The 9,970-nt window shown below is 68.2% G+C and overlaps 1 long non-coding RNA gene across 1 annotated transcript; it reads left to right on the top strand.

The window, feature by feature from the left end:
- Positions 1-3,824: 3,824 nt before the first annotated feature.
- On the top strand, positions 3,825-8,776 carry LOC140904543 (uncharacterized). The gene is made up of 6 exons (XR_013634599.1): positions 3,825-3,935; positions 4,571-4,614; positions 7,011-7,057; positions 7,300-7,395; positions 7,979-8,024; positions 8,455-8,776. It is a non-coding gene; the product is annotated as an uncharacterized LOC140904543 (long non-coding RNA).
- The last annotated feature ends 1,194 nt before the right edge of the window (positions 8,777-9,970 follow it).

The raw sequence follows: 9,970 nt of genomic DNA, 5'->3' as shown, positions 1-9,970 counted from the left end.
CCAGGGCTCTTAACCTTCCCGGGTGACTGCGCCCCGTTCAGGAGCCGGCTTTGGCTGGCGTCCCCCCGAGTTGAAAACCACGTGCTTCCGAAATCAGACATCAAAGCAGGGAAGCATCCCAGCCGCTCGCACTGAAATATTCCTTCCTTCTGCCCGTTCCCGTCCAATTCTCCAATCAACCGCCCCCCGGCTCTAGGGCGGTAAAAGCAGGCCGACCTCTAGCTGAGTTGCTGGAGACCCCTGCGGACCCCCGAGGACCGCGGACCTACAGGAACTTCGGCCGAGTTCTGTCAGCCGCTAGCAGTGGCCGTAGGGAGGGTTGGTTGCCACCTGGGCAATCTCCCCAGGAGCAGGGGGGGGGGGGTGTGGGGAGGAACAGACCAGATCCAGCCCCATAGATACCCGGGGTGAGGGAACGAGGGGAGTAGAGGCTCTTCCCCAGAGGCACCCAGGGGCAGGGCGATATGGGGGGCAGGGGATGGGTGGCAAAGGTGGTTTTTTAAATCTTTATTTGGCTGAACCTTTTCAGTGAATCTCCCAGCCCAGCCAGGGCCTGAATTTCAGAAGCAAGAAGGGGCTTTGGGGCCATTTTTCTCCCCCGGGGGAGAAGCGGGAAGGAGGAGGGGAGCCGAGCCCGACGCCTCCCTTGGCCGCTCCCCGACGAGTTCACCCTGCGTGGGCCTGAGACGAGCCAATGGCTCGTCCCCTCCCGGGTCTCCCTGTCTGGTGCGGCCGGTTGGGGATCAGGAAAGGAGTGTGGGTGGCACCTTAGAGACGCCCACGAATCTCCCCGGCCTCTGTCGCCCCGCGGCTGTTCCCGGCCACCAGAGCCACAACCATCAACCTGGGGACCAAGGAAGGGAACCCGCCCGTCGGCTTTCGGGCAAGCTTTGTAGCCGCTTCTCCTCGGTCTGACACCTGGAGACGAAGCGGGACTGTTCTTAATGTTTCCTCCGAATGCTGTGTGGGTGCCTCAGTTTCCCCGTGCCATTTCCTGCGTCTCTCAGTGGGGGGATCAGGGGGTGGGCTTGTGGCAGAGCCCTAGAGGGCAGGTGTGATGGTGTCTGGCCAGAGAATGAATTCCCAGCTAGCGCAGGGCACCCACGGCCTCTCTGGGGCAGCGGCCAAGACTCCCCCTCGAGCGAGCCACGGGGCTCCTGCCCCAGCCCGGAGCAGATACGGGGCCCGGGGTTCTCGCTCTGGCTGCAGCTGGGTGGTTTCAGGGGCTCTGCCAGCCACAGCCGGCCGGGGTCAGGCTGAATCTGAGCCAGGGCCGGACGCTGAAAAGGGGCTGTAGCCGGGTCGCTAAAATGTGCCACTGTCCAAGGGGCTTTTGTTCTTTTGCTCCCCCCCACCCGGAGAGGCTCCCAGCAGCCTGGGAAAGGAAAGAAAAGAAAATCCAGGGGCACACGCCTGCTGGGGGAGCGGGCGAGGGGTTTGGGCCCAGAGAAGGGAATCGAGAGGGGCTATGGGGAGGGGAGACGCGGGTGAGTGGCAAGGGGGCTGGGGGAGAATAGGGGTGGGGCCCCTGTGAGCCCCACACGCTCCCCGCACCATGGGAGCCAGGATCTGGGGTGACCTGGCCCCTCTGCAGGGTCTGAGCCCTCTAGCTCCGTCCTCTCTGGAAGCCCCTTCAGGTAGGGGAAGGCTGCTCTCAAATCCCCCCTCTCTCCTCTCTGCGGCAGACGAAACAGCCCCAGTCCCCGCAGCCGCTCCTCGTTCGTCACGGGCCCCAGCCCCCCGATCATTTTCCTTGCCCTCCGCTGGACCCTCCAATTTGTCCACATCCCCTCCGTAGTGGGGCCCCCAAAACTGGACGCAACACCCCAGGTGTGGCCTCCCCAGGGCCGAACGGAGGGGAATCATCACGTCCCTCGATCTGCGGGCAACGCTCCTCCTAATCCCGCCCGCTTTGCCGTTGGCCTTCCTGGCACGAGGGCCCGCTGCTGACACGGACCCGGCTTCGCCCACTGTCACCGCCAGGGCCGGTTCGGCAGCCCGGCCGCCGAGCCGCTCGGTCCCCCGCCTGGAGCGGGGCTGGGGATTCTTCCGTCCTAAGGGCAGGACGCGTGGCCCACCGTGGTAAATGGGTTGGGGTCCCCGCTCCAGGGAGCTGGGAATTGAGCCCCGATCTCCGGAGGCCCAGCTGAGAGCCTTCACCGCGGGGCCCGCCTTCGATTTCCCAGCCAGCCGCCTGTAACTCCTGGTGGAAAACGCCGGCATGGACGTGGCCAGCCGGGGGGCTCGGGGCAAAGTGACCAGGCTGGGCGGGAAAGACGCCCCGGCTGCGATGGGTTTGTCGGGCTGTGAAAGCGTCTCCCAAGGGGGTAGGGCTGGGAGCCCCGGGGCTGGGAACACGTCGGATGGGGCCCCGGGGCCAGGGCTGGAGGGAAGGATCCGGCCTTGGGATCGCACAGGGCGTGGGTGAGATGGGCCCGTCGGGGGATTTTCGTATGTCAGGTTTCTCTGGAACAAAGAACCGTCTGTGGATGGAGGGGGACTGCCAGGGCGGCGGGAGAGTTTGGGGGCCAAGGCAGGGACGGGTGGTAAGGGGGCTGCGGGGTCGGGAGTGAGGGGCACCGGCAGGGCCGAGGTGGGGGGCAGCCCAGGGCTGGGCTACGCTCTCTAATATGGGGTGCCCCCCTGTTCCTGGGCAGAGGAAATCCCAACACTGTTACCCCACCTGTCTGGTCACTACCCCACTACCCAGCATCTCCGACAGGGACACCCACATTCTGGGCTTTGTGGTGGGGAGTGTCCCGGACTGCAGCCCCCTCCCCCCGGGCTCTCGCGGCTCCGTACGGCCCCCGGGAGTCGCCCCCGCCAGCGACGGCCCTTCCTGGGGGTCCGCTCGGTCCCGCTGCCTCCCGCGACCGCCCCTCTGAGCCTCCAGCCACCTGCTCTGCCGGGGACCCCTCGGGGAGTCCCCTCGCTCCGGACCCCCAGGTTCCCCCAGAGGGAGCGTCGCCCCCCGATCGCCAGCCTGCAGGGCCTCTCCGCCAGCATCACCCAGGGGGGTTAGTGAGCGTCTGGACCCAGCCCTGGCAGGTCCCAGGGGCTCAGGCCTGGCCAGTCTCAGCCCCGGCCAGCTGGGCCTGGCCCCGTCCCCTGGGGCTCCGGCTGCTCCTTGTCCCCCTTCCAGCCGAGCCCCCATGTCCCCTCCCCTGACAGACCCTCCTCGCCCTTTGTCTTCCGTCCCAGGCTGCTGGGGCCCCCCCTCTTCTCTCCTTTGTTCCCCCCGGCTGGACCCTGCTGCTGGGGGTGGGGCCTCCCGGTCACCCGTCTCTGGGACCCCCATCTCCAGGTCGCTGTCTGGGGTCCTGGCTGCTGGGCGAGGTCACCCCTGGTCCCCGGCACCAACAACCCCCCTCCCCCGGCCACGTTGTTACACACGCAGCACAGGGGAAACTGAGGCGCGCACCGTGTTGCTGCGAAACACTGAGAAAATCCCCCACTTCCCGACAGGGGGCCCGGGGGGCTGCCCTCGGCCTGTTCTCCCAGGATCTGTGGGGCGAGGGCCGAGGGCGATGGGGGCTGTGGGTGAGGCCTGGTAGTCGGGCCCCCCCGAGTCGAGATTTTGGGTGTGCCCCCTTTCCCATGGGGGGGACTGGCTGGCTCAGGGGGCCCAATGGTGTATGAGGGGGGGAGGCCAGGAAGCCCCCTGCTACCTGCTCCTCATTCCCACCTCCCCTTAGAAACAGCCCCGCCCCTCGGGCTTCCGCCATCTTTGTTAAGGGCACCGCCTCCGCCATGTTGGATGACGGCACGGGGGGGGCGGCCGCGATCAGGCAGCGCCGGGGGCAGCCCGGGCCCAGGAAGGACCCGGCATAAATAGCCCCGCAGGGAGCGCACGTGTCTCTCTCTGCGCGGGCCCCGGCCGGACCCATGGGGGGGGGCCGGACGCCTGGGTTCCCTGCCGCCGCTGGCCGGCCTGGGTGAGTCCCTGCCGGTGCCCCTCACTCCCGACCCGCAGCCCCTGCTCGGGGGGGGGCAGGACCCGTCTGTCCCCCCCCAGATCAGGGGCAGGTCCGTGGCCGGGGGGGCTCAGATGAGGGTCTCCCGGGGGCCCCCGAGATCCGGTCAGAGGCTCCAGTGAGAACAAGGGGTTTGCCTCCAGCCCGCTCCAGAGACCGGGGGGTTAGAGCGGGGGGGCCCGGACTCCTGGGTTCTCTCCCGGCTCGGGGAGGGGGGGCCGGTGGCTAGAGCAGGGGGGCTGGGAGCCCGGACTCCTGGGTCCCCTCTCGGCTGTGGGAGGGGAGTGGGGGCCGGTGGCTAGAGCAGGGGGGCTGGGAGCCCGGACTCCTGGGTCCCCTCTCGGCTGTGGGAGGGGAGTGGGGGCCGGTGGCTAGAGCAGGGGGGCTGGGAGCCCGGACTCCTGGGTCCCCTCTCGGCTGTGGGAGGGGAGTGGGGGCCGGTGGCTAGAGCAGGGGGGCTGGGAGCCCGGACTCCTGGGTCCCCTCTCGGCTGTGGGAGGGGAGTGGGGGCCGGTGGTTAGAGCAGGGGGGCTGGGAGCCCGGACTCCTGGGTTCTCTGCCTGGCAGGGGGTAAATGCTCTGTTGGTGATTTGCAGGCGGCGGTGGAGTTGGCGCTGAGGCCCCCCCCGGGGGCGTTTAGGTAAGTTCCTGCCCTGGCCCCTCGCTTCCAGCGGGGTCGGGTCCCCCCTTGCTCCGGCTCCTTCCCGGGGGGGCCGTTGCAAAGATGAATCCGCTAGACTAGAGTCTCCGACCCCCAGTGACGATACGCAGCGCCCTGAGCAACGGCGCCCCGGCCCCCCCCAGCCCCGCCGGCGCCCCTCCCTCCCGGCCCCCGGCCCCCCCCAGCCCCGCCGGCGCCCCTCCCTCCCGGCCCCCGGCCCCCCCCAGCCCCGCCGGCGCCCCTCCCTCCCGGCCCCCGGCCCCCCCCAGCCCCGCCGGCGCCCCTCCCTCCCGGCCCCCTGCCCCCCCCAGCCCCGCCGGCGCCCCTCCCTCCCGGCCCCCTGCCCCCCCCAGCCCCGCCGGCGCCCCTCCCTCCCGGCCCCCTGCCCCCCCCAGCCCCGCCGGCGCCCCTCGCTCCCGGCCCCCTGCCCCCCCAGCCCCGCCGGCGCCCCTCGCTCCCGGCCCCCTGCCCCCCCCAGCCCCGCCGGCGCCCCTCGCTCCCGGCCCCCTGCCCCCCCCAGCCCCGCCGGCGCCCCTCGCTCCCGGCCCCCTGCCCCCCCCAGCCCCGCCGGCGCCCCTCACTCCCGGCCCCCTGCCCCCCCCAGCCCCGCCGGCGCCCCTCACTCCCGACCCGCAGCCCCCTGCCCCGTCCCCCCCCAGCCCCGCCGGCGCCCCTCACTGCCGACCCACAGCCCCCTGCCCCGTCCCCCCCCAGCCCCGCCGGCGCCCCTCACTCCCGGCCCCCTGCCCCCCCCCCCCAGCCCCGCCGGCGCCCCTCACTCCTGACCCACAGCCCCTGTCACGGAGTCCCTGGGCGATGCTCTGGAACTGCTCCCCATGAAGCCAGTCAGGACTCTGGGGTAGTCGCCTTTCTGGGAGCAGCCTGTCTGCAGGACACACAGCTCACACAGCTTCCACCTTCCTGGGTCTGACCTCGGAGCATTCAGCATCCTCTGCCCCTCTGTGCGCTTCCCCCCAGCGAGTCCGCTCAGGCGGGGCTCCTGAGGAAGCCAGAGGGTCCTGCCCCCCAACTCCGCAGTCAGACGTGACTCTCAGCCAGCCAGTAAAACAGAAGGTTTATTAGACGACAGGAACATGGTCTAAAACAGAGCTTGCAGGTGCAGAGAACGGGACCCCTCAGCTGGGTCCATTTTGGGGGGCAGTGAGCCAGACAACCCCGTCTGCCCTTCACTCCATGTCCCAGCCAGCCCCAAACTGAAACTCCCCCCAGCCCCTCCTCCTCTGGGCTTTGTCCCTTTCCAGGGCCAGGAGGTCACCTGATTCCTTTGTTCTCTAACCCTTTAGCTCTCACCTTGCAGGGGGGGAAGGGCCCAGGCCATCAGTTGCCAGGAAACAGGGTGTCGGCCATTGTCTGTGTCCAGACCCCTGCACACACCTGCCCTCTAGGGCTCTGCAATGATCATACACCCTTACCCCACCCCCTAGATACTTAAGAACTGCCTAGGGGAAACTGAGGCACCCCCATACTATTCAGAGGAAACATTAAGAAGAGTCCCACTTCGTCACAGCCCCCTGCCCCGTCCCCCCACAGCCCCGCCGGCGCCCCTCACTCCCGACCCGCAGCCCCCGGCGCCCCGCCGGCGCCCCTCACTCCTGACCCACAGCCCCCTGCCCCGTCCCCCCCCCAGCCCCGCCGGCGCCCCTCACTCCCGACCCGCAGCCCCCTGCCCCGTCCCCCCCCAGCCCCGCCGGCGCCCCTCACTCCTGACCCGCAGCCCCCTGCCCCGTCCCCCCCCGCCCCGCCGGCGCCCCTCACTCCCGACCCGCAGCCCCCTGCCCCGCCGGCGCCCCTCACTCCCGACCCGCAGCCCTGGGCTGTACAAGTCAATATTTTCATTAATGACTTGGCTAACGGAGCGGGAGGGTGATGAGCCGAGCTGGGGGGTTGCCAGCCCTTGGGAGTCGCAATGATTTTGACCCACTGGAGAATGGGTCTGAAGTCAGTCAGATGAAATTCAATGGAGACGAGTGCGAAGTACGTCCCTTGGGAAGGGGAAAGGTGGAAACCCAGAACCCCGAGCCGGGCTAGGGGGCCATCCTGCTGGAAATAGAACGGGTCACGAATAGGGGGATGAGTCAACAGGGAGATACAGCGGGTGGGGTGGTCCCGGGAGGGTGGGGGGCGGGTCTGGGGAGGGACGGATGAGATCAGACCAGACTGGAGTCACTAATGATGGGAAATCAGGTGGGTCTGACCTGCTCCAGACTTGTGGGGGGGGGGGGGGGCAGAACTCCTGGGTTCTCTCCCTGGCTTTGGGAGGGGAGTGGGGGCTGGGGGTTAGAGCGGGGGGGCTGGGAGCAGGACTCCTGGGTTCTCTGCCTGGCAGGGGGAAATGATCTGTTGGTGATTTGCAGGTGGTGGTGATGTGTCGACCTGGTGCTAAGGCCCCTGGGGCATCTGGGTAAGTCCCTGCTCTGGCCCCTCGCTCCCCGCCCCCCGCCTTGTCCCTGTGGGGCCCTTGCAATGATGATTCCGCTAGACTAGAGTCTCTGACCCCAGTGACGATATTCGCAGCGCCCTGAGCAGCGGTGCCCCTCCCTCCTGACCCGCAGCCCCCTGCCAGCCCAGCCCTGGGCTCCCCCTCAGTCCTGACCCGCAGCCCCCTGCTAGGACATTAACCCTCTCGCCTCTATTCCCCCCCAGCTGGATTCTTGCCCCATGTCTATCTCTGACATGAGCCCAGTGGGGTGAGACCCCTGGGGTCTCTGGATGGAGGGACCAGAACAGTGCGGTGGCAGGGTAAGGAGTGGGAAACCGGAGGGGGGGGGGCGCTCTCCCTGGCAGTCAGTGTTGGCCCCACTGCCCCAGGGCAGTGCTAGGGTCCTGTGCTGCAGGGAGTAGAGGGGTTGGGCTGGGTGGCCCTGATCCGGGGAGCAGGGGGTGACGATTTGTTCCTCGACAGGAGCTCCCAGCTCAAGGTTGGGATTCACATGAAATAACACAACTTAGACTGACCCTGCTCCCTTGGGGATCGGATCGGATCGGAGGGGTGGGGTGGGGAGATAGGTTCTGGCCACCCCATGTTACCAATCTGTCCTGAGCTAATGGGGGTCCCCCCACCCCAGGGCCTGGCTGGCTGGATCTGACCCTGAGGTCTCCAGATTGGATCGGAGTGTCTAATGACAACCCAGCCTGCTCCAGAGACCTGTGGGGTTGTAGTGGGTTGGGTGTGTCTGGGAGCCAGGATGCCTGGGTTCTCACCCTGGCTCTGGGAGAGGAGTGGGGTCTAGTGGTTACAGCAGGGGAAAGGGGGGCTAGGAGCCAGGACTTCTGGGTTTTTCTCCTGCAGTGGGACATAACTCACCTGTTTGGTGATTTGCAGATACTGTGACACTTGGACTCAGCAAGGAGGCTCCTGGGGTGTCTGGGTAAGTCCTTCCCCTGGGCTGCTGCTCCTAGTTGGGTCGGGCCTCCCCCCAGTCTTGTTCCCTGGGCTGCCGTTGTGGTGACGAATCCGCTAGACTAGAGTCTCTGATCCCAGTGACGACCCTTGCAGGGCCCTGAGCAACGGCCCCCACCAGGCCTTCTGGGGCCCACTGCCAGCCCATCCCTGGGCCCCTCGCCAGGACTGCTTGTGCCCCCCTCACTCCTGACCTGCAGCCCCAATTCCAGAATCCTTGGCACATCCCAGTGTCCCCCTCTCTCATGTCCCAAAGCCTGGAGTTTGGCCTGACTTCGCTCAGGTTCATGAGGCCTGAATCGTGGCTCAGGGGGTCCTGCCTGTTCTCCTGGGGGGACTGAAAAGCCTCCATATAAAAACATTGATTTTAATCAACTTTTACATTTGTACTTCCTTAGTTGTCCAAGGAAAGGTGCTTGCTGGATTTCGGCTTTGGTTACTCACCAGCACCCCCTCTGGCTGCGACGGAGACTGGAATCCAGGGCCCTGCTCGGTGGGTGATGGGACAGGCTGCTGGACTGAACAATGGATGGGGAAGTGAAAGGAGAAGTGGGGCGACTGCACAGCCCAGGCCTGCCTCACTGTTCAGTGCGGACAGGAGCCAGGGGCTGCGGATTGGGAGTGAGGGGCACCCCAAGCATCTTGCAGGGGAAGGACTTGAGCCTGGGGGTGTCACGTAAAGAACAGGGATGTTGCCTCAATAAACAATCCTGGAACAAATTGAGTCTTTTCCTTTCCCTCGTGGGGGCTGGTTCCGTGGGGTCCGTTCCTCACCCAGCTTGGGGAGGCGGCTGGCTCTGGGGGGGGGGGGGGGGCAGGGGTAAGGGGGCTCCTTCTGTGGGGCTGGTTCCTCACCTGGCCCGGGGAGGCGGCTGGCTGGGGGTGGGGCGGGCAGGGGGCTGGCTCCGTGGGGCTGGTTCCTCACCCAGCTTGGGGAGGCGGCTGGCTCTGGGGGGGGGGGGCAGGGGTAAGGGGGCTCCTTCTGTGGGGCTGGTTCCTCACCTGGCCCGGGGAGGCGGCTGGCTGGGGGTGGGGGGCTGGCTCCGTGGGGCTGGTTCCTCACCCAGCTTGGGGAGGCGGCTGGCTCTGGGGGGGGGGGGGGGGGCAGGGGTAAGGGGGCTCCTGTGGGGCTGGTTCCTCACCTGGCCCAGGGAGGCGGCTGGCTGGGGGGGGGGGGGCAGGGGCCTGGCTCCGTGGGGCTGGTTCCTCACCCGGCCCGGGGAGGCGGCTGGCTGGGGGTGGGGGGGGCAGGGGCCTGGCTCCGTGGGGCTGGTTCCTCACCCGGCCCGGGGAGGCGGCTGGCTGGGGGTGGGGGGGCAGGGGCCTGGCTCCGTGGGGGGGGCAGGGGGCTGGCTCCGTGGGGCTGGTTCCTCACCCAGCCCGGGGAGGCGGCTGGCTGGGGGTGGGGGGGCGCAGGGGCCTGGCTCTGGGGGGGGGGGGGCAGGGGTAAGGGGGCTCCGTGGGGCTGGTTCCTCACCCGGCCCGGGGAGGCGGCTGGCTCTTGGGGGGCAGGGGGCTGGTTTTACAGGGGTCACCTGCCTGTGGCTGGCGCTGGGGGGGGTGGGTCTGGCGGGGGGTTAAGTTCTGGGGCCCCTGAGTTGGGGCGGGGGGGAGCCACTTGGGGCAGCCTATGACCCCTGCCCTTTAACCCCTTGTGACTTGTTGACCTCTGACCCTTCAGCTGCTCAGGGAGGGGCCCTGGGATTACCTCGGGGCACTCCCACTTCCTGTCCCCGGGGGTCCGTTTCCGGTCTCATCAGGTCGTTTCCGGTACGCGGGCAAAATTCACGCTGACTTCCGGTGCAGCGTGTTGACGTCAGTCTCCGCCGTGGGCGGGCTCCGCGCCCTACTTCCGGTGCGGTCGTGATACGCCCTGGCTGGGGGCTCTGCTCACCCTGGCAACGCTAACCTCTG

The sequence above is a fragment of the Lepidochelys kempii genome, chromosome 14, assembly GCF_965140285.1.
Source record: "Lepidochelys kempii isolate rLepKem1 chromosome 14, rLepKem1.hap1, whole genome shotgun sequence".
NCBI classification, from domain to species: Eukaryota; Metazoa; Chordata; order Testudines; family Cheloniidae; genus Lepidochelys; species Lepidochelys kempii.
The sequence above is the reverse complement of the archived record's forward strand: the minus strand, read 5'-3'. Positions and strand labels throughout refer to the sequence as shown.